Source organism: Hemiscyllium ocellatum, chromosome 12 (genome assembly GCF_020745735.1).
Source record: "Hemiscyllium ocellatum isolate sHemOce1 chromosome 12, sHemOce1.pat.X.cur, whole genome shotgun sequence".
NCBI classification, from domain to species: Eukaryota; Metazoa; Chordata; class Chondrichthyes; order Orectolobiformes; family Hemiscylliidae; genus Hemiscyllium; species Hemiscyllium ocellatum.
In genome coordinates, this window is record NC_083412.1 from 59,709,723 (window position 1) to 59,737,054 (window position 27,332).

Consider the following 27,332-nt stretch of genomic DNA (forward strand, 5'->3'; position numbering starts at 1 on the left):
ATAGGTACATGGACAATAATAAAATGAAGGCTTTGTAGGTTAATTTTATCTTAGAGTACAATAAAAGTTCAGCACAACATCAAGGGCTGAAGGGCCTGCATTGTGCTGTACTGTTCTGTGTTTTATTCATTTGCTGGAAAATGGAGTTAACATTACCATTGAGACCACTGAACCCTGACTCATGTTTGTCCAATTTCAGTTTCCAAGCCTGTCAGAAGAAGAGGCAGCCTGTTCCAGTCTGGCACCCAATGGCATCATCCCGACCATTCAGTGATGAAACTCAGATTGGTTTTCAAGCTTCTGTTACAGAAATCTGTGTTATGGGTATCACTGGAGTTGCCACAGATTTACATGTTAACACATAGTGTTGTTCAACTGTCCTCCAATGCCCAGCCCAAGTTGCTACTCAGTAGCTCCGTCACATAATTCTGATTTTGAAATATACCACTGTTGTTTAAAATGCTGGAACTCCCTAACAGTGTTGTGCAGGTACCTACAGCAAATGGACTACAGCAGTTCAAGAAGGTAACTCATCACTACCTTCTCAATGGCAATTAGGGATAGGCAATAGATATTGCCACAGCCAGCTTGCTGATAGCCTATGAATAAATATAATAATAACTTCATCTGAACTGCCATTAGAAGACTGTCTGATCAGCTTTCATCAATGCTTCATCATCTGTCAGCATTATTTTTGAAAATTCTTCCATATTCTTAACCAAGAGGCAACCAATTTGTTTTATGCTAACCAGGACTTGACTGGTAGCACTCAGTCTTTGTGACAGAAGATTGTAGGTTCAAGTCCCATTCTAGATGGCAGATACAAAAAAAAACACTGGTGTTCCTCTAGAGCGCTGAAGGTGCAGAACCTATTGGATATTAAGCCAAGGTCTCATCTGCCTTTGCAGACAGGCATAAGAAATTCCATGGGACTGTTTCAAAGAAGAATTATTCCTGGCATCATGGTTAATATTTATGCCATTATTAACAACACAACACCAAATTATTTGGTTATTTTCACTCTGTTTTTAGCAGCTTAAGATCCACAAATTGGCTGTGGAGTTTCAGAAATTATGGCAGTGAGTATACTTCAAACGTACCTCATTGGCTGCCAAGTGATTTGGGAGTTGATTGCCATTACATAAATGCAAGTCCTTTGGTTTATCATCTCACAAGGCAAAATCAGCAATAGATGATATTGTATACAGTCATAGAGTCATAGAGATGTACAGCATGGAAACAGACCCTTCGGTCCAATCTGTCCATGCCAACCGGATATCCCAACCCAATCTAGTCCCACCTGCCAGCACCCGGCCCATATCCCTCCAAACCCCTCCTATTCATATACCCGTCCAAATGCCTCTTAAATGTTGCAATTATACCAGCCTCCACCACATCCTCTGGCAGCTCATTCCATACATGTACCACCTTCTGCGTGAAAAAGTTGCCCCATTGGTCTCTTTTATATCTTTCCCCTCTCACCCTAAACCTATGCCCTCTAGTTCTGGACTCCCCAACCCCAGGGAAAAGACTTTGTCTATTTATCCTATCTATGTCCCCCATAATTTTATAAACCTCTATAAGGTCACCCCTCAGCCTTTGGCGCTCCAGGGAAAACAGCCCCAGCCTGTTCAGCCTCTCCGTGTAGCTCAGATCCTCCAACCCTGGCAACATCCTTGTAAATCTTTTCCGAGCCCTTTCAAGTTTCACAACATCTTTCCAATAGGAAGGAGACCAGAATTGCACGCAATATTCCAACAGTGGCCTAACCAATGTCCTGTACAGCCACAACATGACCTCTCAACTCCTGTACTCAATACTCTGACCAATAAAGGACAGCATACCAAACGCCTTCTTCACTATCCTATCTACCTGCGACTCCACTTTCACGGAGCTATGAACCTGCAGTCAGCAACACTCCCTTGGACCTTCCTATTAAGTGTATAAGTCCTGCTAAGATTTGCTTTCCCAAAATGCAGCACCTCACATTTATCTGAATTAAACTCCATCTGCCACTTCTCAGCCCATTGGCCCATCTGGTCCAGATCCTGTTGTAATATGAGGTAACCCTCTTCGCTCTCCACTACACCTCCAATTTTGGTGTCATCTGCAAACTTACTAACTGTACCCCTTATGCTCGCATCCAAATCATTCATGTAAATGACAAAAAGTAATGGGCCCAGCACCGATCCTTGTGGCACTCCACTGGTCGCAGGCTTCCAGTCTGAAAAACAACCCTCCACCACCACCCTCTGTCTCCTATCTTTGAACCAGTTCTGTATCCAAATGGCTAGTTCTTCCTGTATTCCATGAGATCTAACCTTGCTAATCAGTCTCCCATGGGGAGCCTTATTGAACACCTTACTGAAGTCCATATAGATCACATCTACTGCTCTGCCCTCATCATTGCCCCAAACCTGCTAATTTTTAAAATTCTGGATTAGTGGTGCTGGAAGAGCACAGCAGTTCAGGCAGCATCCGAGGAGCAGTAAAATCGACGTTTCGGGCAAAAGCACTTATTTTATCCCTGATGAAGGGCTTTTGCCCGAAACGTTGATTTTACTGCTCCTCGGATGCTGCCTGAACTGCTGTGCTCTTCCAGCACCACTAATCCAGAATCTGGTTTCCAGCATCTGCAGTCATTGTTTTTACCTAATTTTTAAAATGCCTTGCATGGAATTCTCTTAGTTAGTGTCTGGAGGAATAGATTATGTGATGGTGTATACTTGAAATACTAGCAGTGAAAGATAGGTCTGCTCACCTTGCCTGACCTGCGGTGACATATAAATTCACTAAACTTAATGGGCATGCATCCTTGTAATCTATTATATGACAGATATAACATGGAAATTATATGATCTCAGGCATGATAGATTTCAGCAATACCTAGGTTGCAGAGCAGATAAACTGAATACCAGACTTTTGGCTTTAATATTTACATTATTTATTACTGTATATCATAAAACCATATGTGCTGCAATACCGTCATCTGCCTGGCTGTCCCAACATTACAAATTTAATGCAGCATTACTGATGTATGTGAACCTATAGGGCTTCATCATAAACCATACTTTATGCTGTTGCCTAGCAGCTCCCATTTGCAAAATAGTTTTGGTCATAGTTCAATTTTCTAACCTTAAGTATAGGTATAGTGCCTTACAATTGCAATTGTAATCCTAGTTATAGGATCTTACTGCGGCTGCATTCACGTTTCTTTCAGAAAACTATCACGACAAATTATGGGAAGTACAATGCTAGAAACACTGCAAGCAAATGAAAAATTGATAACATTTTGTCCTAGGCTACATTCTGGTGAGTACATCATTAACAATTCTCAGTAGTGGGTCAAAGAAGAAGTGCCTCAAGTTATTGGCATTCAGAAGACTGTCAGAGATGAAGCATCTTCTCAGTTCCAGGCAGGTGATGACTAAATGGTCTCAATCATAAATAATTTCATTCAAATGCAAAGACACAGGAGCTACAGACATGTTTGATAGAGACACTCAAGAAGTGTCCACTAACATTATTTGGACCATGCTATATGTGTCTGGCTGTCTCCATTGTCAGGTTAGTTGTTGCCATGGAGATTCAAGTCTAGCACAACTATGTCTGCTGGATGTACAAACAAACCTGCAATCCACTGCTGTAGCTGTTGATGCTCAGCAGTTAAATAAAACTGTTAGGTGGGAGAATGGAGAAGGTTAAATGTTGATGGGTAGAGTAAGTCAGATTGGAACGTGAAGGTTTGAGGACATCACTTCGACTGACAGGCTGAGCCTATGAATCTCACTCCATGAAATGCCACATGTATTGCCTTTTATCTTATCCAAACTGTAAATGTGCAATTGAAATAAAAACATTGGGTTCCATCACACCTGGATTAGGCACAATGAGTGTTTTTTCTCTGTGGGAGCAAGCAGTAGTCCTGTGCAATGTGAGGCCCTTTCGGGGCAATAGCATGACACAGCCAGTCACACAGAAGTTAGTTCTCATAAAGTGGGCGCACGGTGGCACAGTGGTTAGCACTGCTGTCTCACAGCGGCAGAGACCCGGGTTCAGTTCCCGACTCAGGCGACTGACTGTGTGGAGTTTGCACGTTCTCCCCGTGTCTGCGTGGGTTTCCTCCGGGTGCTCCGGTTTCCTCCCACAGTCCAAAGATGTGTGGGTCAGGTGAATTGGCCATGCTAAATTGCCCGTAGTGTTAGGTAAGGGGTAAATGTAGGGGTATGGGTGGGTTGCACTTCGGCGGGTCGGTGTGGGCTTGTTGGGCCGAAGGGCCTGTTTCCACACTGTAAGTAATCTAAAAAATAATTCAGTGATTGAATATCATTTATTGACCTATTGTGCTGACTATAAATCTTAGCGCCAAGCAATCTTTACCATATCATTCAACATGACAAATTAATCCTACTAATGACTGTGAAGTATAATTAATGTCAGGCCAGCTGTAAAGTTTCAATATAGTCTCACAAATCACAATCACCTTCCAAGGTTCCACCGCCTGACACACAGTGCTGGAGCTGCTCACTTCACACCTGGGATTGTGGACTATCCACACCATTTTCCTGGAATCAATGCTGCCTTTCTTTGGTAATGTGGAAATTGGGGTGGAGGAGAAGTTTTCATTCTTGCTGCTCTTGTGCATGTGTCATAAAGCTTGAGCAGCATATATCTGAACAAGAACAACAAAATGTATGTAATGGGATCCCAATTCTCACCTTGACACAGGCCTCATGTCCCGATGTTTTGAGGATGATGTTAGAGTGTTATTTGCATGTGCTACAATTGCTGACTTGATCACAATACTGAGGAACTGCCTTGGTTCTGTTATTGGCTATATAGGCTCATTGGAACTGTCCCCACTGAATGCAGGCATAGATGCTGCTGTCATCTCTGTGCCTTTATGAATGGCTGAGAAACACATGCATCTGGAAGCCCAGGACAGCCTCCAGTAGATATGGTACAGCCTCCTAATGCAGAGTATCCAGTCAAAACCACAGCTACTCACCTTCCATGGAATATCATGGAGATGGGAGAGGGGTAGTGGCGCCATTCTCTGTCCAGTGATAGCCATTAGAATGCCAGATGATAATGTCCAGCATTTGTGTATTGCAATATCTTCTTTGACAGGGACCAGTGAGCTCCATGAGATTTCCCTCCACTTAATCTCCCGAGTCCCAGGCCTAGAGCTTTGTTATGCCTCAAGTGTTTTGCACTGTTCCGCCAGTCAAAGTTAGGGTAATGGTCAATGATCTCCGCTCCCGCGGTATCTGCTGCCCTTCTGTGCTCTATCATTTCCCACCTTTATGTGTTATCCCCCTTTTAGACGATTGTCTCCTCTGCATCTCAGCATGCTACTTCCAGTCCACAGAATTGACTACCCTAGAGCCCCACCTGAACACTCAGCCCTAATAAACCTCTCTCTTCTCTCAGTGCACATACACCCTGGGTTGACTGTGGCTTTGTTCTCTGACTGACTTGGAAAGTGAATTCTGACTGATGAATGAACAGACCCCTGACTGATTTCTGTGTAGCCCTCTGACTCTCTGAATTACTTATTGCTAATCCTCATCCTGGTCACACTGGACATACAGGACTGACCATAGCTCACCCACCCCAGGCTTTGAGGATATGGAACCTCTGGTCCCATGCAGCCAACCGACCATGCCTAAGCCATTGGGTTGATATCAGACAATGCCCTTGACTTAACTGTGCCAGTTGCCTGTGACAGATGACAGTCCCACTTGACTTTACTACTGAGCACTACTCAGTTTAGACTTTGAGACATTGCCTTGGGTTGAAACACGCAGAGTGTTTTTGCTGCATAAGCTGCTGTCACATATTGCAGGTTTGGCATTAACATCGCATGGTGCCATCCAGCAACATTTCTGACAAGCATGACAGATTGTCTGGCTTTATGTCTGTGTTAAACAACGTGGTAGAAATACTGTTAGACTGTAACTTCTGAATGAAGAGTCAATACCCATAAAGGCAAGACTAGGTAGAAATACTGTGAGCATCCAAGTAAGTGCTAGTGAATGAGCACTAAGAAAGCCAACTAAGAGCCCTGATTTGTACTCTGGTCTGATTGATGAGCTAGGTGTCTGTCTATGCATGCAAAATGGCCTGGCTGCAAAATTACAATGAACGGTATCAATGCATTCCAAAATGTGGTATTTGAGTGATGAAATTGTATTATAAATGAGTCAAAAATGAGTCATGATGATGTGGTGAGGCTGGTATGTATCTGATGCCATCCTCTGTAGATGAAGGATGCAGACTGTCACTGAGATGGTAGTGAAGGCTGGCCAAGATGATGGCCAGGAGGAGAATAGCAAATGCTTAAAACTGAAGCAAGAAAAGGTAATAATGAGATGTAAATGTAGACAAATAGACTCTTAGCTGCTCCCTGGGTCACCTTTGCATTCAAACATCAGGTGGAAAATTAAGATTATTTTCTCAGCATGAAGACCCAAATTTTTACTGACCTTATAACATTTTACCAACTGACTCTCTATTGACTACATTGTTCATGGACTTGGAAAATCCCCATCCTTTGGTTTCAGTTCTGATCAGTTAAAGATGAAAACCTTTGACTTCATATTGCTATTTATCAATGTTTATATTTTTATTCTTTTCAATATCTGAGTGAAATGCAAACAAAATAGATTTTACACTGGTAATAAACCTGGTTTTACCCCTTTGCATAGTGTTAAGTTTAACTTTGAAGAATTAGGATTGAAAATTTTGATTATGGTGTAAAACCTTCCAAATCACATTCATGGAACCAACACTATTTCAGATTGGACTGCGAAGATTGTCCCTAAAGCAAAATGTTTCAGTTTTTAGAATACTTGAAAGATTATGAATATTGCCAATTTATGGGTAACCGGGTTTGACTAATTTAATAACAATGGGGGGGTGCTTAAAAAATAAATTGCTTGAATTTTTCCATCTGACAGTTAATTCTGCTCAGTTCACATCCTTGTTCAATTCTGATTATGAGCCTGGGGCAATCTTAGCAAAGGTTACCTTCCATTCCTCTTAAAATGGAGTGTCCTAAGTCAATTGCCACTTTAATAGCTGACATACATATTGTTCCATGTATGACAGTGAGGCACAATAAAATGTAAGGAATGTTTTCATGACTACCTATTACTTATTACAAGTGAGGCCTTGAATGTAAGTTAACATGAGTATAGCTGCGTTTATTACTACGCATCTCTAGTTAACTAAACATTCTATCTACCAATTCCATTTATTATCAAAACATTTCAAAATGGCTACATCGATAAGGCTTACATTGATAGTGTTTGGGGACAGATTGTAAGTTTGCGTATCCTCAACAATAATACAGAGAAATAATAAATAATACACCCAGAACTGGCGCTACACAGACTATATCAATTTTGTGACAGCAAGCTTGTTCTGTGGGATCTTGTCAATTATATAAATGAAAAATGCGGTGTTAGTCATGTCGATGGTAACCCAGAGAAATGTTTAAGCCCTGGGAAATGGGGAAAGTCTGTACAGGCCAAGTTGAAGTAGCAGAAATTGAATAAAATTTCCCCTAAAAAGTTACAATTTCATGAACAACAGCTTGAAACTAAATCATACAAATAGAACTCCTCATAATTTGTAGCTGACAAGAATTGTGAGTTATGAAAACCTTGTCAATTTTGAATGAGATAACATACTACTCTGTTCCATTTTTATTTTTTTAACAAGTGGGACAGTAAAATTGCAAATAAAATTTATATTTTTATATGCATGAAATCATAATGGCAAAAAAAAATCACACAGCAGTTTAAATTCATGGCTGTTTTGCTATAAAAGCTATAAACTTATTAAGTGTCTCTCAACAGGTAGAATGAAATATTTCATTTCAACAGTGAGCTGAAAGTTGGAAAATTATTTTCCACTGTGATAGTAGGACCGGTATTATCTTTCTGTGGAGTTAATTAATTAAGATGCCAGAAATGTGGATGAGGAGGAGAGGGTTAAGGGAGACCAAAGAAATTTGGAAGCTGAGAAATCATGGATTTGGATTTGGATTACCCACTTCAGAGGAGGCTTAGCATTCATGAAAGTCAAATGGAGAAAAGATTAGGTCTTGATGGAAGAGATTGCATGCCAAGCAGTGCTGGAATTGGGTGGTGGGTGGGGAAGAGGGGTTCAGGCCTTTTGTGGCACCTGGAAGCAGACTGTGGCTTTTAACATTGAGTCAGAAGGAGAATGCTTGCTACTTATGGCTCTACGTTCAGGTATGCATGGTTTTGTTTCTTTCCATTTGTAACAGGTTTTGCTTTGTGTGTTGACAAATGCAGAAGTGATCATGCATAGATGACCACAGATCATAACCATGGATCTCCTATGGGCATATTGAATTTTAAATCCAATATGCTTTTTTTTTAAAAAGAGGATACATACAAACAAAAAAAAAACTGTGGATGTAAATTCAGTGAAGGCAGAAAGAGAGAGAGAGACCCTGGATTTTCACAATTGACAAGGTGTCAAGGAGGCTTCAAAGGGCTAGACTGAAAATAGAAATTCATCACAAACTTATTTTTAATCCAGTGGTAGCTATTTTGGTTGTGAATATAGTGGAAGAAAAGACAGCAGTCTGGGTAAGAGATATGTTTTGGATCTTCCTCTTCCAAGAATACATAGAGGTAAGCTTTAAAGGTAAGCTTCAGCTCTAGTCTGTGTGCATGATCTAATGTCCCAGTGCACTGTGAACATCACAATTTTGAGAGCAGCCATTAAATATCCTCTACATTGCAGGCAAAGAAAGAGACAAAAACCTTACTCACCCAATGAGTTGCCAGCCAGGCCCAATTGAAAGTTATCAAGACAAAATAATTTCAATCAACCTGCAAAGGTGAGAGTTTCAAAATTGACTGTTCAATTATCATTGCTACAGATAACATCTCCTATAATGGCCACAATATTTTCATATCTACTCTTCATTAATGACTCAGAGACTGACCGATACTTATTTTTTAAAGTTGTGTCTCGTTTTGGGCTAATTTCTTATTCCCAGTGTGTCTGTGTTGTGTTATTATTGCATCGCATGTTTCGCAATGAAAAAAAGCCAACTCTTGTGTTAACCCAAGAAAGCCTGGCTAAATTGGTGCCTTTGAAAATATGAATTCATTTGATCGGGGGTGGGGTTATTCCCCTGTTATCAATTCCTTGGCCCTGAATAATTTTTTTCTCTTCTCTATCTTCTCTATTAAATTAAACTTATACACATTTTGGAAGATCCAGTTTCAGACTGATTAAGAACTTATGATTTTCAATTATTGCATTCACAAATCTTTGACTAGCCATTTTCTTAACAGGAGAACAGTTTAATCTCAGGCTTTGAAACAAATGTCAACCTATCATTGAAGTCCTTTGCCCTGAGCTACAATTACAGATAGTTACTTCATCAGATTTTTATATATGACGTAAATAATGAGTTTCCTTAGCATTGGCAATCCAAAATAATCTTTTGGTAAAATATTCTCTTTTTGTGACATAACAGTTTTATATGGAATTGAAACATGATAATGGTTCTGTTAATTTATCACACTTTCTTTAATACAACACTGTTTTCAAACTGTGACAATAATGGTCAATTCTTCACAAATCTGCAGGATAGTGTAAAGAAGACATTCTTAGGAGAGCATCACACAAGAGCAACTCCCACAGGAAGCATTACATAGGCCATTACATGCAACCTAGAATACTTACAAAACAAAACACTTCTGGAAAGGATTGCATATGCTATTACCGGTATCAGTAAATGCAGTAATATATCTGCAAATGTCTTAGTTACAACATTTTTATTAGGATTTACTTTGGAGCAACCAGTACACAAAAATCAGTTGTTTTTGCATTATGATAAATAGAAAGTTAGGTTTCATATCGATTCAATTTTACAGGCATTGTGCTTCATGAAAAATCTATAAAATAGCAGTAAATGTTCAAAAATCATTTGAAGCAGATCATAGTGGTTTATAATCCTCTTCTGGCTAATGATTTTCCAGATTCCAGTTCACTCTGTTTCCAGAATTTCTATTGAGTTCAGTGCAACCGCACATCACTGTCAAGATAAATTCTATAACATTGCTGCAGCTTTTCAGTCTCATAGAAGCACAAACAGAGGCACAATTCGATGGGTTGCAAAACTGAAGTCACTATTTATTTGGTTGTAAAGGTTTATATCATTGCTGACTAGCATTTATAGTTGCTTTGTGAACTGGCATGCATTTAGAACTTTGAATGAAGTACTTGAAAATTAGATGTCAATTTGCTAAAGCGACAACACATGATTCTATGCATACTAAATAAAAATAAGCAATGTGCTCTACGTCTATCTGTTGCTTGATCCTGCATTCAATTCCAAGGATTGAGCTATTGCCTTCCATTGATTGGCCCATATTATTGAGCAGCGTACTACTGTAGTTTGCCTTTGCCTTCTGCAGGATGGGTGAACAGGAAGCTCTCCTGTTCTCATTGCCTTCTGTCAGCCATTTTGGTAGAGTCACAGGGAGCCAGTCAGCCTGCCTATCTACATTCCATATGCATCTTCCATGGCTCACAATTCCTAATTAAGGACTGAAACTTGGAGTTTCTGACACAGATAAAGGAATGTTACCTCTGTGTTACTCAACCTTCAATGCCATAGTCAAAAAGTGTGGCTCTGGAAAAGCACAGCAGGTCAAGCAGCATCCGAGGAGCTGGAGAATTGATATTTCAGACCCTTCATCAGGAATGTGGGGCAGGGAAAGGAGGCTGAGACATCAAAGGAGGGATGTGATGGGGGGGAAGGTAGCTGGGAAAGATGCAGTGGGACGTGATGATGGTAGATCAGAGGGAAGGGTAGAGTTTAGATGGGAAGGAAGATGGACAGGTAGGACAGTTCAAGAGAGCGGTGCTGAGTTGGAGGGTTGGATCTGAGATGAGATGGGAGGAGGGGAGATGAGGGAACCGGTGAAATTGACATTGATGCCGTGTGGTTGGAGAGTTGAAAGGCGGAAGATGATATGTTTTTCCTCCAGGCATCAGGTGGCTTAGATTTGGCAGTGGAGGCGGCGCAGGACTTGCCTGTCCTTTGCAGAGTGGGAGGGGGAGTTGAAGTGATTGGCCACAGGGCAGTGGGGTTGTTTCGTATGCGTGTCCCAAAGATGTTCCCTGAAATGTTCCGCGATTTGGCATCCTGTCTCCCCAATGTAGAGGAGACCACATCGAGAGCAGCAGACACTGCAGATGCGATGTTTGGATGTGCAGGGAAATCACTACCTGATGTAGATGGATCCTTTGGGGCCTTGGATGGAGATGAGGGAGGAGGTGCAGGCGCAGGTTTTACACCCCTGGTGGCAGCAAGGGAAGGCGCTGAAGTGGAGGGTGGGTTGGTGGAGGTAGAGGAGTGGCATGCAGAGGGAATGGTCTCTGAAGAATGCTGAAGAGGGTGCAGTGGGAACTATAGCTCTGGTGGTGGGGTCTAATTGTAGGTAATGAAAGTGTGAAGGATAGTGCACTGTATCTGGAGATTAGTGGAGTGGATGGTGAGGACCGGGGGCGTTCTATCTTAGTTGCGGTTGGAGAGGGGGTTTCAAGGGCAAATGTGTGGGACATGGAGGAGATGCGCTGGAGGGTGAGGACCAAGGAGAAGTTGTTGAGGGTGAGGACCATTTCTGCCAATCAAATGAGTGTGTTGGTGGAGGGATACAAGTTGGGCCGGTGGGAGAGGAAGAAACGGAACGTTATGAGCCTTCGTCATGGCGGATGGACGTGGTGAAAATGAGGCATTTGGGGGCTGGGGAATCAAAAGTCATGGAGGAGTTGGAGGTCATGGGTGGTGTCCCGAATGTAATGGGGAGTTTCTGGACCAAGGGGGACAGGATGGTGTCAAGATATGAGGAGGTAGCATTGGTGGGGCAGGAACAGCTGGAGATAATAGGTTGACTGGACAAGTCAGGTTTATGAATTTTGGTAAGAGTTAGTACCAGACAGTGTGGGATTCCAGGATTATAAGGTTGGAGGCTGTGGATGGGAGATCCCCTGAGGTGGTGAGGTTGTGGATGGTCTGGGAGATAATGGTTTGGTGATGGGAGGTGATATCATGGTCGAGGGGGCAGTAGGAGAAGGTGTCCATGATTTGGAGCCTGACTTCAACAATTTCCCTTCTGCTCTACATTGATGAGACAGGACACCAACATGCGGAATGTTTCAGAGAACATCTCTGGGACACATGCACCAAACAATCTCACCACCCTGTGGCTGGCCACTTCAACTCCCCTCCCACTCTGCCAAGGACGTGCAAGTCCTGAGCTGCCTCCACCACCAAATCCAAGCCACCCAACATCTGGAGGAAGAACACCTCATCTTCCGCCTTGGAATGCTCCAACCACATGGTATCAATGTCTATTTCACCAGTTTCCTCATCTCCCCTCCCCCCACCTCATCCCAGATCCAACCTTCCAACTCAGCACTTATGCCCAAAATATTGATTCTCCAGCTCCTCAGATGCTGCCTGACCAGCTGTACTTGTCCAGTGCCACACTTTTTGACTCTGATCTCCAACATCTGTAGTCCTCATTTTCTCCTTCTATGCCATAGACAGAAGTAAGCATCTCATAACCATTAAAGCTCACCAGCCTCGTGAATCCAGGCATGAACAGCCTTAGAGGCGGTGATGTAGTGGTAATGTCACTGGACTAGTGCTCCAGGTTAATTCTTTAGATATATATCAGAATCCTACCATGGCAGATAGTGAATACTGAACTGAGTAAAAATCTGCAGTTTCTTTCAAATAGTTGCTAATCTAATGTTTATCTTTGTTGCTTTGCCATAAAGTCTCACCTGGTTCACTAATGTCTTTTCAAGAAGTAAATCTGCCATCGTTCTTTGAACGGTCTTACACGTGACTCCAGACCCACTACAATGTGATTGGCTCTTAAGTACATCTGAAATAGCTGAGAGAGCCAATTGGACCTATGGCAATTAGGAATGGGCAACTGTTTTTGGCTTTACCAGCTACAACCAAATTCCATATAAGAATAAAAACAAGTAAATTAATCAACAAACAGGATTTTTATCAGTGTTTATATTTAATGTCACATGTATATAAAAACACAGTGTTTCTATGTGTTAAACACAAAGTGTTGCCACACTCCAGTGTCACCTTGAAACACTGAATATAACACAATATTAAAATACAATAATGTTCATCTTTCTCTCTTCTTCCTGTTCCTCCTCTGCTGCTTATCCAGGCACTACTTGACTTTGCTGAAAATGTGTTGCTGGAAAAGCGCAGCAGGTCAGGTAGCATCCAAGGAGCAGGAGAATCGACTTTTCGAGCATGAGCCCTTCTTCAGGAATCATGCCCGAAACGTCGATTCTCCTGCTCCTTGGATGCTGCCTGACCTGCTGCGCTTTTCCAGCAACATATTTTCAGCTCTGATCTCCAGCATCTGCAGTCCTCACTTACTACTTGACTTTGGTTAGGGATTTTGTAATGGGCTCAGAGATCTTTGACTACTGCCATATCTGATCTGGAGCCAGCCATAGGCATGGGCCTCATGCTTCCTGTTCCCTCTCCTCTGCCACTGGTCATCGGTTGTTGGGGTCCTGGCTCTGGGATCCTCCATCACCGATGTGGCAGCCTATGGAACCACTGCACATGAGCCAGAACTGCCCATGGGCTGGGGGCTGCAGGGGGAGGAGGAGGAAGCTTGATACACGACACCATCCTCAAGAATCATATGAATGCATACAAAAGACAAAGCTAAAATATCTGCAACCACTTTCAGTAAAAGTGATGAGTGGTTGGCTCTCTTCAGTCTCCTTCCAAGGTCCTTCCCATTAGACGTGGCATGGTAAATTCATGCAATCCACATGAAGTGATGAAACTGCTGGCTACAGATAGATTTATTGGAGCCAACTGAAATTGGTTCTTGCTCTATTACAGAGAAAGGAGAGCTGCTTGATGAGTCTCTGGTAAGTGTTAAGATTTTGGTTTATTCCTAAATTTTAGCACAGTGGTGAACTTTTAAAAATATATAAGAGCCAGCAAAAAAAAGTTGACAAAAGCATTAAGTATAAATTGAAATGCCTTAAGTTTGGCAAGTCAGAGGGTGTGTCAACAGTACGGCATGTGGGAAACCCAGGATACCATTGTGATCCAGGACAAACATGTCAGCAAAAAGTGAAGCTGTGACTCGTAGTTTATGAGCTGCAAGTGGAAATGGACACGCTGCAATGCATCAGGGAGAACAGGAGATTACTTGGGTTCTTCGTACCAAAGGGCAGTCACACTATGTAGGATAAGGTCATCTGATTGGTCATTGGTGAGAGTGTAGTGCTGGCAAAGCACAACAGATCAGGCAGCATCTGAGGACCAGGAAAATTGACAACTCAAGCAAAAGGCCTTCAACAGGAAATGATTTTCCTGATCCTTGAATGCTACCTGACCTGCAGTGCTTTTCCAGCACCACACTCTTAATTCTAATCTCCAGTATCTGCAGTCCTCACTTTCTCCTGAATTAGTCAGTGGTCAGGGACAGGAGAGTGGGATTATGAGTGAGGCAGGTTGGGTGACACAGGAGTGCAGGAGTGTCAGCATCTGTAATTGTCCAATAGGTTTGTGGTTCTTTCAGTCTATTAGGTGAGAGTAGGAACTGCAGGATGGATGAGCAAGCTAATCATCCATAGCACCATGCCACAGCATGGTGACAGTGTAGTGTGTAACATTGACACTATTCTTTGCATCAAAGACAAGCTGTCTAGACAGCATGTGTTCCCTAGTCCATGCCAGGGTTGGGACACCTGTTCAGTGGGAGTGGCAATGGGATGGGCAGGATCTGATGGTCATGGTCCATTTAGGTACCAGTGACAATTAGAAATGAAAAGAGATTCTGCATAGAGAGTATGAGGACCTGCGCTCTGGACTGAAAAGAAAAACACCAAAAGTTATAACCTCTAGATTGTTACCTGATCTGCAAGCAAACCAGCATGGAGTATATAAACTTAGAGGAATGAATATGTAGGTCAAAGACTGGTGTGGGAGAAGTGGTTTCCAGTTTGTGGGTCAGTAATATCAGCACTATGGAAAGTATTAGGGCTATATATCCTGAAAGTCTGCAGTGAAGGCCAGTGTTCTTATGAATTGCATAACAGAGGAATTAAGAAGATTTTAAACAAAATAGCAAGATATCGAACATGATTTATTGAAGTTTAAAGATACATTAAAAGGGGAAAATAGTATTATAGGAAGGAAATGTCAGCGAAGAGAGAAAATAACTGAGGAATACGCTAACATCTAAGACTAGATGCTATAAAGATAACCAAAAGACAAAACTAAAGACCCAAAAACTCAAGACAGTGTAAACAAATTAATGGTATATTGTACACTGAAGTGAATAAAGATGATCTGAAAGCCATTGTAGTCCTTATGGGACATGACTGCAGGACGACAAGTGTGGGTTCTAAAAATTTGATTTATTTGATTGTCGCTTGTTGTTTGTTACAAAATAGTGAAACGTGGTGTCTTCAAGCACAGAAAAATAAACCAAAACCATAAATGATAAAGACAGGAAAATAAGGGGAAAATGTTCAATGTTACAGTCCTTGTAAGGAATCCATTGTAGGCCTTGGGCTGGGTGGCCAGGCCTGAAACCCCTTTGTCATGCCGTCGTCGCTGGAATAAGAATCACCATTCTTCAGCATCATCTCCTATTAAGTCCAGAAGGCTGTAAAGTGCCTGGTCTGAATATGGGACGTTGTTCCCCCAGTTTGTGTTGGGGTGCAATTGGCAAACATTTTTTGATGGAAAGAGAGTCGTAGATGTTTGAAATTACTTTTTGCAAATGGTAAGCGATGGCACATAAATTATTGATTTTAAACCTAAGACTGATAGAGTTTTAGTCATGGTTATTAAGAGACATGGAGTAAAGATGAGTGGAATGGAATTTGATCACTTTTCAATGAGATTATGTAACATGATGGAGGTGTTTATTTAATCCTGCTCCTAAATTGCTTTTCCCCTTTTCCACCTGCCAGTTATTTACTCCAGTTTACCCTGGCCAGATTCCTCCTCAAACCATCAAAATCAGCCCACCTCTAGTTAACTGCTAGATTGTAAACTTGTCTTTCGTTCTTTAAATAGAAGCTTTATGATATTGTGATCACTATTCCATGTTGCTCCCTAATGTGATATTCTCCACTTGACTATTTCATTCTCTAGTGCTTACTTCATCAGTCGAATGCCTTGCTAACATCAACCCTCTAACTATGCATTATCCTGCAATATCCAGTTCCAACTCTCATTATGAATATTTGAGATATCACTGTCTGCAAGGTCCTGCTTTCTAAGTTTCTCTCCAACTGCAGGACATTAATTGACTTTGTTCCTACATTTTTGACCCCAATGTAAACTGTGACTTCTGGTGTTGCCCAAGAGTGTTTGATTAGATTAGATTAGATTAGACTTACAGTGTGGAAACAGGCCCTTCGGCCCAACAAGTCCACACCGACCCGCCGAAGCGCAACCCACCCATACCCCTACATTTACCCCTTACCTAACACTACGGGCAATTTAGCTTGGCCAATTCACCTAACCCGCACATCTTTGGACTGTGGGAGGAAACCGGAGCACCCGGAGGAAACCCACGCAGACACGGGGAGAACGTGCAAACTCCACACAGTCATGTTCTATACCTTCTCCCAGTATCGGGAAAATTGGGGGTTATGTACCATTCAGAAAGAATAGGAAGCTAGGTAAAGGAAGAGCAGTAGCACTTCTAATCAAATATGGTATTGGTGCAAGAGTAAGTTGGTTCAAGAGATTGAACTGTAGAAATAGTTGCATAGAGATGAAGAATAGTAAAGGAAAGAAGTCCTCTCAATGTAGGAAGGAATAATGGATAATTGTGATGAATGGATGGTAATAATTATAGCTGACTTCAAAGTACATTTAACTGGAAAAACCAGAATGAAAATAAAAGCCTAAGTGAGGATTTTACAGAATGGTTTTGAGATGGTTCCTAGGAGCAGCTTATAGTTTCTGGAACTGATCAGAAAGGAGGCCATTTTCGAGTTGGCATTGTGTGATGTGACAGGATTAATTAAAGACCTCTGGGTAAAGGCACATTTTGCTGGCAGTAATCATGGTATGATTGAATTTAGCATGCAGTTTGAAAGGGAGGAAAGTGGATCCAAAACAAACATTTTAAATTTGAAAAGGGGCAACTATGTGGCAATTAAAGCTGAGGTGGCTAAAGTGAATAGAGATATTAGGCTAGGAAATGGACTCACCATCCATGGTTAAATAAAGGAGTTTAGGAATGCATCAAACTTAAGGATAAAGCTTTAAAACTGCACAAAGATATGTGACAGGCCAGATGACTGGTCAGAATATAAAAAATAACATTGACAAAGAATCAGGTTAATCACGAAGAGGAAATTACAGTATGAGAGGCGGTAAGTTAGCAATGCAAAAAAAGGATGGTAAGAGCTTCTACAGGTATGTAGAAAGGAAGAAAGGTAAGTAACATGAACATTGATCCTTTAGAGATGGTGGAGTTAATAGTAGAAAATAAGGAAATGGCAGAAGAAACAGACAAATATTTTGCTTCTGTCTTCACTACAGAGGATACAAAAAAATTCCCGTAACAGCAATAAATCAGGAGGTGAAAGTGAGAGAGAAAATGGTGGAATCGTAATCACTAAGGAAACACTACTAAGCAAACCAATGGAGCTGTGGGATGACTAGTCATTTTATCCATTTGAGAGTGTTATTAAATACTTTTAAAATAGATTGTTGTTGGAAATCGAACAAAGAGTGATCAAGGTAGATGTGATTGTGAAATTAAGAACACAAACAAATCAGCTATGATTATTCTGAATGGTGGAACAGGCAAAAATGATAAACAATAATTTTTTTACTTCTATTTCATATGTTCATAAGACAAGGAAATGATTCAGAAACACCCCAGCTGTAGTACCTAGGACCCTTGGTCCACATCTATAGATCACCTTCCTTCAAAGTTTCAGAGCAGCTATAACATTAATATCTACTAAACAATGTCCTATCCAGTTTTCAGCTACATTCTAGGTTCCTTAGGTAATAAAATGGACCATGCCTGCACGCAGTAAGACTTTGGTCAGTATCCATGCTTACATAGGTGAGAGGTTAGCAGCATCTATGCCATATTCGGCCTTAGCAATGATCAAGTCCAACAAAAGAGAAGCTAAGCAACTCCCTTTCATTCTGACTGCCCTATCATCAACATTTTTGGATCCACCTGACCTGCAGCTGATATAGAGTAGCCACGTAAGTGCAGTGACTACTATGGAAAGCCAGAGCTTAGATTTTCTGTAGTAAACTCCAAACCCTCCACAACTATTAGGTGCAAGTAAACAGTGAGACAGAATATTGTTCGTTTGCACGAATGAGTGCAACTGTACAGCAGTCACAGATTCTAGAACATTGGGGCACATTTAATTGGCATTTTGCCCAATAATTTTAATGTTGGTTTCTCTACCTATGGTGTAACTTGGTTGCTGCATGTACCGGATCAATTCCAGCAAGTTAATAAGCCTCTTGCTGCAGCACGTCCGAAAACCTGTGACCTTTATCATCAAGATAAACAAAGCTAGCAGATGCATAGAAACATCATGTTCTCATCTAAGTTACACATTGTACTGGCTAGGCCATATACGGTAGTTCCTTCATTGTTGTTGGCCCAGGTCTTGGAATTCCATACCTAATTTCATTTATTCATGTTGACTGTAATAAGTAAAATGGCAACCTACCATCTCTTTTTAAGATCTGTCAAAAATGAATGATAAATGCCAGTCTCGTCAGTGACACCCAACTTCAAAGAAAACACAATTCATAAATCTTGTGATAAATATTTTTATTGCCGATTCTTGTGACCTTTGTAAATGAAAACACTTGTTTTAATTTTCAACTTCTAATTGGACTATGTGGGCGGCACTGTGGCACAGTGGTTAGCACTGCTGCCTCACAGCGCCTGAGACCCGGGTTCAGTTCCCGACTCAGGCGACTGACTGTGTGGAGTTTGCACGTTCTCCCCGTGTCTGTGTGGGTTTCCTCCGGGTGCTCCGGTTTCCTCCCACAGTCCAAAGATGTGCAGGTCAGGTGAATTGGCCATGCTAAATTGTCCGTAGTGTTAGGTAAGGGGTAAATGTAGGGGTATGGGTGGGTTGCGCTTCGGTGGGTTGGTGTGGACTTGTTGGGCCGAAGGGCCTGTTTCCACACTGTAAGTAATCTAATCTAAAAGTAATCTAATCTAATCTATGTATTCCTGAAGGGCCACATTTCCTTCAATAGTATATTAGCCTGTCTCACTTTGATCTCGCAAAAGTTTTCTGTTTGACTTTTCACACCTGTTGTTATAATTTTGAATCCCATAGGTAACTGTTAACTGTTAATTTCTGCATCTATCTCTGCCAAAGAAAACAAATGCCCCACATTAAGGAAAGTTGGTAACTTTTCAATCTTGACAAACAATGTTTCCCTTGGGCATGTCAATTTTAACAATACAAAAAATGGTTGCAATCCCTCACAAAGGAAAATCGATAGTTTGTTTGAAAAATAAAACAACACAACAGATGAATTCCTGGCCTTGGGCAAACTTGAACTCCAAAGATCTCATGAATAAAAAAACAACTTTGAAATGTACAAAAGGCAGGACAATTAGAACCTCCCCGTAAAATGGCATTTAAAATCTTGTTGTTTTCAAGAGAAAATGCCAAAATGGCAACTTATATAACGCACACATTATTTTTCTTTTGGGTTTATAATATTTTTTGAAAAGGGATTTTGCGTACTACGAAAAAAATTAAAACTTAAAGTGGCGTCCTTCATTGTGTAATTAGGAAAGAGAAAATTGAAATCCTGGGCGTTATGTTCTCTTCCTTTTTAATTTGTATGTGGAAAGTATGAGTAAACAGGTGAACAGCTCATACTATTACAACGATAGTGGAATTTTTCTCAATGCTACAAAATAGGTCTAAGGATTTGAGAAAAAAAAATGTGATTAAGCACCTTGAAGGTCTTTTTAAATGTCAACCAGAGAAAATCCAGAAGAACCCACGAGCAGTTCTCTGCACTCCAGCTCAGAATATGCATTAGTTCAATGGGCAAAATGAGAACGATTTCTCTAAATTTGGGCCAAAAAGTCAATTTCTGCTAAGTATTAGATTTCTAAAAGTCAGGATACATGATGAGTATATTCCCACCAGAAGGGCTTGGTTAAAGTTGGGGTAGCTTGTGCTTGCTGTTTATTTGATATGCAACTCATTATCAACTCCTACAAAGATACAGTACCCTTGGCTCCTGAAACATGTTTGTACCATTTTAAAATGATCAAAATTAAACTGCAGTAAATATATCAAGGGTTACTATGAGTTAACAATTCAAAAGTTTACTTCCAAATTCAGAGAACTTAAAATTCAATTTTTTAAATTCAATCTTGGATGTGGAGCTTGTAGGTAAGTTCAGAATATATTGCCTATTCCTAACTGCTCTTGATGCTAGTTATGAGTCACCTTCTTGAAATAGTGCAGCTTGTGTGGTAATGCTACATCCATAGATCGCTGAGGAAGAGAGTTCCAGAATTTTGACCCAGTGTTGGATGAGAATGTGTGTTGACTTGGAAGTTCTAATGGTGCTGCTGCCTTGACTGTCCAGCTCAGTGAACAAACCTACATCCAGAACGTCAACCTGAGCTACAAATCTTCTCAAAACTCGCAATATGTAGGTAGGTATTGCTACGTGTTGCAATACATAGGCATTGGTAGTAAGTGTTGTGGTTTTCTGAGGTTCTACTGAATAATGAATGCACTGTGTCAGTGATGGAAAGAAGGAATGATTAAGGTGCTTTCTTTATTTTAATAAATATTTATATTGAAAATCTTTTTAAATCTTTTACAAAACATTTATAAACAAAGAAAAAGGATAACACCATCAAAACAGAAAAAAAAGCAGTACAAAAAAGGGAATAACACAGTACCATTGTTAATAAATGACCTACTGTTCTACCAGAACAAACATATCTACTTAATTTAAACTACACTATAAACATATTAAATAAATACCAACTTAAACTAAACTCATAACTTAAATAATATCTCACTACTTTATTCTATCTCATTGCCACACCTCCACTGAGGGTCCCATCCCTGGGAGTACCATCTACAGTACCTGTATTCTTTATCCCCCGGTCTACAGCTGTACTGAGGGAGGATATTCCCGGAAATACATCCAGGGAAGTTATTTGGGTGGAACTGAGAAATAAGAAAGGGATGATCACCTTATTGCGATTGTGATTCAGAGGGAAATTGAGAAACAAATTTGCATGGAGATCTCAGTTATTTGGATGGTTATGGTAGGGGATTTTAACTTTCCATACATAGACTGGGACTGCCATAGTGTTAAAGGTTTAGATGAAGAGGAATTTGTTAAGTGTGTACAAGAAAATTTTCTGATTCAGTATGTGGATGTACCTACAAGAGAAGATGCAAAACTTGACCTACTCTTGGGAAATAAGGGAGGGCAGGGGACTGAGGTGTCAGTGGGGCAGCACTTTGAGGCCAGTGACCATCATTCCATTTGGTTTAAAATAGTGATGGAAATGGATAGACCAGATCTAAAAGTTGAAGTTCTAAATTGGAGAAAGGCCAATTTTGATCGTATTAGGCAAGAAGCTTCAAAAGCTGTTTGGGCACAGATGCTCGCAGGTAAAAGGACGGCTGGAAAATGGGAAGCTTTCAGAAATGAGATAACGAGAATCCAGAGAAAGTACATTCCTGTTAGCGTGAAAGGGAAGGCTGGTAGGTATAGGGAATGCTGGATGACTAAAGAAATTGAGGGTTTGGTTAAGAAAAAGAAGAAAGCATATGTCAGGTATAGACAGGATAGATCGAGTGAATCCTTAGAAGAGTATAAAGGAAGTAGGTGTATACTTAAGATGGAAGTCAGGAGGGCAAAACAGGGACATAAGATAGCTTTGGCAAATAGAGTTAAGGAGATTCTAAAGGGTTTTTACAAATACATTAAGGACAAAATGGTAACGAGGGAGAGAATAGTGCCCCACAAAGAGTAGCAAGGCAGCCTTTGTGTGGAGCTGCAGCAGATGGGTCAGATACTAAACAAATATTTTGCATCAGTGTATACTATGGAAAAGGGCATGGGAGATATAGACTGTAGGGAAATAGATGCTGACATCTTGAAAAATGTCCATGTTACAGAGGAGGATGTGCTGGCTGGCTTGAAAAACATAAAAGTGGATAAATCCCCAGGACCTGATCAGGTGTACCTAGAACTCTGTGGGAAGCTGGGGAAGTGATTGCTGGGCCTCTTACAGAGAAATTTGTATCAGTGATAGACACAGGTGAGGTGCCAGAAGACTGGAAGTTGGGTAACATGGTGCCCACTGTTTAAGAAAGGTGGTAAGGACAAGCCAGGGAACAATATGCCAGTGAGTGTGATGTTGTTGGAGCGAGTCCTGAGGGACAGGATGCATATGTGTTTGGAAAGACAAGGACTGATTAGAGATAGTCAACATTGCCTTATGCGTGGGAAATCATGTCTCACAAACTTGATTGAGTTTTTTGAAGAAGTAACAAAGAGGGTTGATAAGGCACATCGGTAGATGTGTTATATATGGACTTCAGTAAGGCGGTCGACAAGATTCCCCATGGGAGACTGATTAGCAAGGTTAGATCTCATAGAATACAGAGAGAACTAGCCATTTGGATACAGAACTGGCTCAAAGGTAGAAGACAGAGGGTGGTAGTGGAGGGTTGTTTTTCAGACTGGAGGCCTGTGACCAGTGGAATGCCACAAGAATTGGTGCTGGGTCCACTGCTTTTCATCATTTATGATTTGGATGTGAGCATAAGAGATATAGTTAGTAAGTTTGCTGATGACACCAAAATTGGAGGTGTTGTCGACAGCAAAGAAGGTTACCTCAGATTACAACGGGATTTTGATCAGATGGGCCAATGGGCTGAGAAGTGGCAGATGGAGTTTAGTTTAGATAAAGTGAGGTGCTGCATTTTTGGAAAGCAAATCTTAGCAGGACTTATACACTTAATGGGAAGGTCCTGGGGAGTTGCTGAACAAAGAGACCTTGAAGTGCAGGTTCATAGCTCCTTGAAAGTGGAGTCTCAGGTAGATAGGATAGTGAAGAAGGTGTTTGATATGCTTTCCTTTATTGGTCAGAGTATTGAGTACAGGAGTTGAGAGGTCATGTTGTGGCTGTACAGGACATTGGTTAGATCACTGTTGGAATATTACATGCAATTCAGGTCTCTTTCCCATTGGAAAGATGTTGAAAGGATTCAGAAAAGATTTACAAGGATGTTGCCAGAGTGGGAGGATTTGTGCTATAGGGAGAGGTTGAACAGGCTGGGGTTGTTTTCCCTGGAGCATCGGAGGTTGAGGGGGTCGTTATAGAGGTTTATAAAATCATGAGCGGCATGGATAGGATAAATAGACAAAGTCTTTTTCCTGGGGTCAGGGAGTCCAGAACTAGAGGGCATAGATTTAGGATAAGAGGGGAACGATATAAAAGAGACCGAAGGGGCAACTTTTTGATGCAGAGGGTGGTACATGTATGGAACGAGCTGCCAGAGGAAGTGATGGAGGTTGGTACAATTGCAACATTTAAAAGGCATCCGGATGGGTATATGAATAGGAAGGGTTTGGAGGGATATGGGCCAGGTGTTGGCAGGTGGGACTAAGATTGGGTTTGGATATCTGATCAGAATGAACGAATCGGATCAAAGGATCTGTTTCCATGCTGTACATCTCTATGACTCCTCCTCCCAGGGCCCCACAGGCAGCCATACAGAGTCCCACGGTTATACCACGGCCCTGATTAGTATTGCTGATAAGTCAGCATAAATGTAATTTATAAAGGGCCACCATGTTTTGTAAAATTGTTCCGTTTGTGGTAGTCTTTTGGGGAGATGCTCCATTACCAACCTATACCACTTCATAAGACCTGGTGGTTTTTCTGATGTCCAGTTCACCAGAATGTTCTTCCTCGCACAGTGGGTAAGAATACTACACAACCTCTTCCCATGTTCCCCCAGAGAGGGCAAATTTGGCAACTCCAAAAGAAGAAATACTGGATCCATGTTCATTTCAATCCCCAGGATAACCTTTAGCTCCCTTACTCTAGCACTCCATTATCTCTGAATCTTACAGCAGGACCAGTAACAGTGTGTGAGGGTGCCTATACTAATTTTACATTTGGGACACCCTGATGATACTCCTCTCCTGAACTTGGCTAGCCTCTCTGGCACCATATGAGCCCTGTGTAAGATCTTCAATTGCTTGGTCTGCGCTCTGTTATGTACTGAAATTTTCTTTACATTCCCCCAGATGTCTTACCATACCTCCGATGAAATATCCTTTCCTAACTCTCAATTCCACATCCTACAGAGTCCTTCCATGTCCCCCAGGCTGCGATCTTTCTGTCAATGATATAAAGTACTGAGTGAAAGAGCACCTGTACACCGGAGTATTCTTTTCTCCACGTCTGATTTGTAACACTGGACCAGAAGCATGGTTTTCCTCTGTATATAGTCCCTTATCTGGAAATATCGGAAAAGGTCCCTATTAGACAATCTATATTGCTGACTTAACTGACTAAATGACATCAGGACCTCCCCCTCAAATAAGTCTCCCAGACAGAAGATTCCCTTATTCTCCCATGCCTTAAAGCCAGAGTCCATTGTCCCAGGTTAAAATCCTTGGGCTCTCACCAATGGGGTAAATGGCAAAGTCTGAGACCAGTTGCCCTTGTTGCCTCATTATCCTTCAGGTTTTTACCGTATTTAAAATAATTGAACTTTTACATTGCTGGGTCATGGATTTCATCTTGTCCATGAATAATAAATTAATCAGAGGATATCTCAACTGTGAGGCTTCAATATCAAGCCAAATTGACTCTGAATTCCCCCGTACCCAGTCACCAACATATGTTAACAGAGCATTTACTTGGTATTTCTTCAAATCCGGAAGATCCACCCCTTCCTCAGCCTGCGAAAGCAGCAATTTATTGAATTTAATTAGAGGGCACTTGTGGCACCAAATAAAGGACCCTGGAGTACCACTGAGCCTCTGTAACACTTGTCGAGATAACAGGAGCATTCTCATGGGGTACAGCCGTCGAGGAAGAACATTCATCTTAATCTGGTCTATTTGGCCCAACCATGATAATGGTAACCCCTCCCACCACTGCAAATCCTGTTTTATCCTCTCTAGTAGTTGTACATCGTTAGCTTTATACAGCTGGTGGAAGGAAGGGGTAATAAAAATTCCCAAATACAAAAAAACCTTTTGGTGACCATCTAAATGGGAATTGCATTCCATCCTTGAGGTTAGGCACCTCCACTAATCCCCCTACCAGCCTGGCTTCCAATTTTGTGAAATTGAGCCTATAACCTGAGAAACTTCTCTGGATTGGCCGAAAATAAAAGAATATCATCAGCATATAGGGTGATCTTATGCACCCCATTCCCACCTTTGGTGCTACTATTTCAGGATCCTTTCTAATAGTTTCAGCTAATGGCTCAATCGCCAAGGTAAATAACAGAAGTGATAAAAGACACCCCGGTTGACTACCTCTTCCAATATTAAAGCTTTTTGACTTAATACTGTTTGTAATGACCGCTGCCTTAGGATCATTATACAGTAATGCTATCCATCTGACAAAAGATTCCTTTCAAACCAAAACACTCTAGAACCTCAAATAGATATGGCCATACTATCTAATCAAACACCTTTACTGCTTCTAGGGAGACCACCAAACTCGGGATCAATCTTTGCTGGCATACCTGTACTCTGTTCAGTATTCTCCTAATATTGTTGGATGAGCTACTTAACAAAACCTGTCTGTCTTCTTTTATAATATGGGGGTAGGAGCTTCTCCAACCTCAGAGCCAGCATCTTGGATAAAATTTTGAAATCTACATTCAACAGGGAAATTGGTCTGTATGAAGCACATTCTTCAGGATCCTTCCCTTCCTTTAAAATGAGGGAGGTACTAATCTCCCTAAGAATAGGCGGCAGGCATTCCTGTGTATAAGAATAGTTGTACATCCCCAGACGTGGCTCCAATAACATGTTTATGAATTCCTTATAGAATTCAGTTGAGAATCTACCTGGCGTCAGTGCTTTGCCACCCTGGAGATACCATATTACTTCCTGCACCGTTAATGGCACATTCAAAAGAGAAGCCTCTTCTGTACTTATATTGGGGATGTCCAGATTTTCAAAAAAGGATTGCATTCCTATTGTACCGTGTTTGCCCCCTCTGATTAATATAGCTGTTCAAAGTATTCCCTAAACCTAATATTGATCTTTCTCAATTAGTGGGTAATTGTACCAGCCTTCTCCTGAACAGAGGTGATAGACTAGGAAGTTTTTCTCCTCCTAGTCAAATAAACCAGATATCTACCAGGTTTATATCTGAATTCAAGTCTTTTTTAGCCGCTTGTGTGTTCACTGAGTTGAGAGCAGCCCGGAGAGCTGTGACCCGCTGAAGCTTAACCAATGATGGTTTATTATAATATGTTTTCTCAGCCGGGTCTCCAGCATCCGTTGCTGCTCCTCCCACTGCCTCTTTCTAGTTCATCGATGATGAAATAATCAGACCTCGTAAATATGCATTAGTGACCTTGTATAGTATTGTTGGATTACTAGCTGTACCTGAGTTGATATCCCAGAAGGCTCTGAACTCTCTTGTAATATATTCAACAAATTTACTATCCTCTAACAAAAGTGGATCCATGTGCCAGTGACGTGCATCCATTCCACTACCCTTGATTTTAATATCTAAATATCTGATCATCTAAATATCATGATCTGAAACAGCTAGATTCCCAATTTTGCATACCAATGTTCTGTCCAAACAGTCAATGGGCATTAAAACATGTCAGTTTGCATATGGCACTTGTGTGGATTGGAATAGAACATGAAGTCTCTTCCATTAGGGTGGAGGTACCTCTACACATCCACTAGTCCCAACTCATTGCACATGTCCACCAACTGTTTAGACTGCACGGGGGTACCTGCCAGGCCCTTTGACACCCTGTCAATCTCTGGATCTATTAGGCGATTAAAATCCCCTCCTATAATCATACGGCAATTTAGCCATTGCATCAATTAGAAATTTAAGAGGGTGAGCCGCGAACAATATGCATTCAAAACATTGCATTCTTCTCCATGTAATAGAGCTTTAAGAATGATGAACCATTCATGTTCATCTTTAATCTGCTCTGTTACTTGGAAAGGGAGGCTC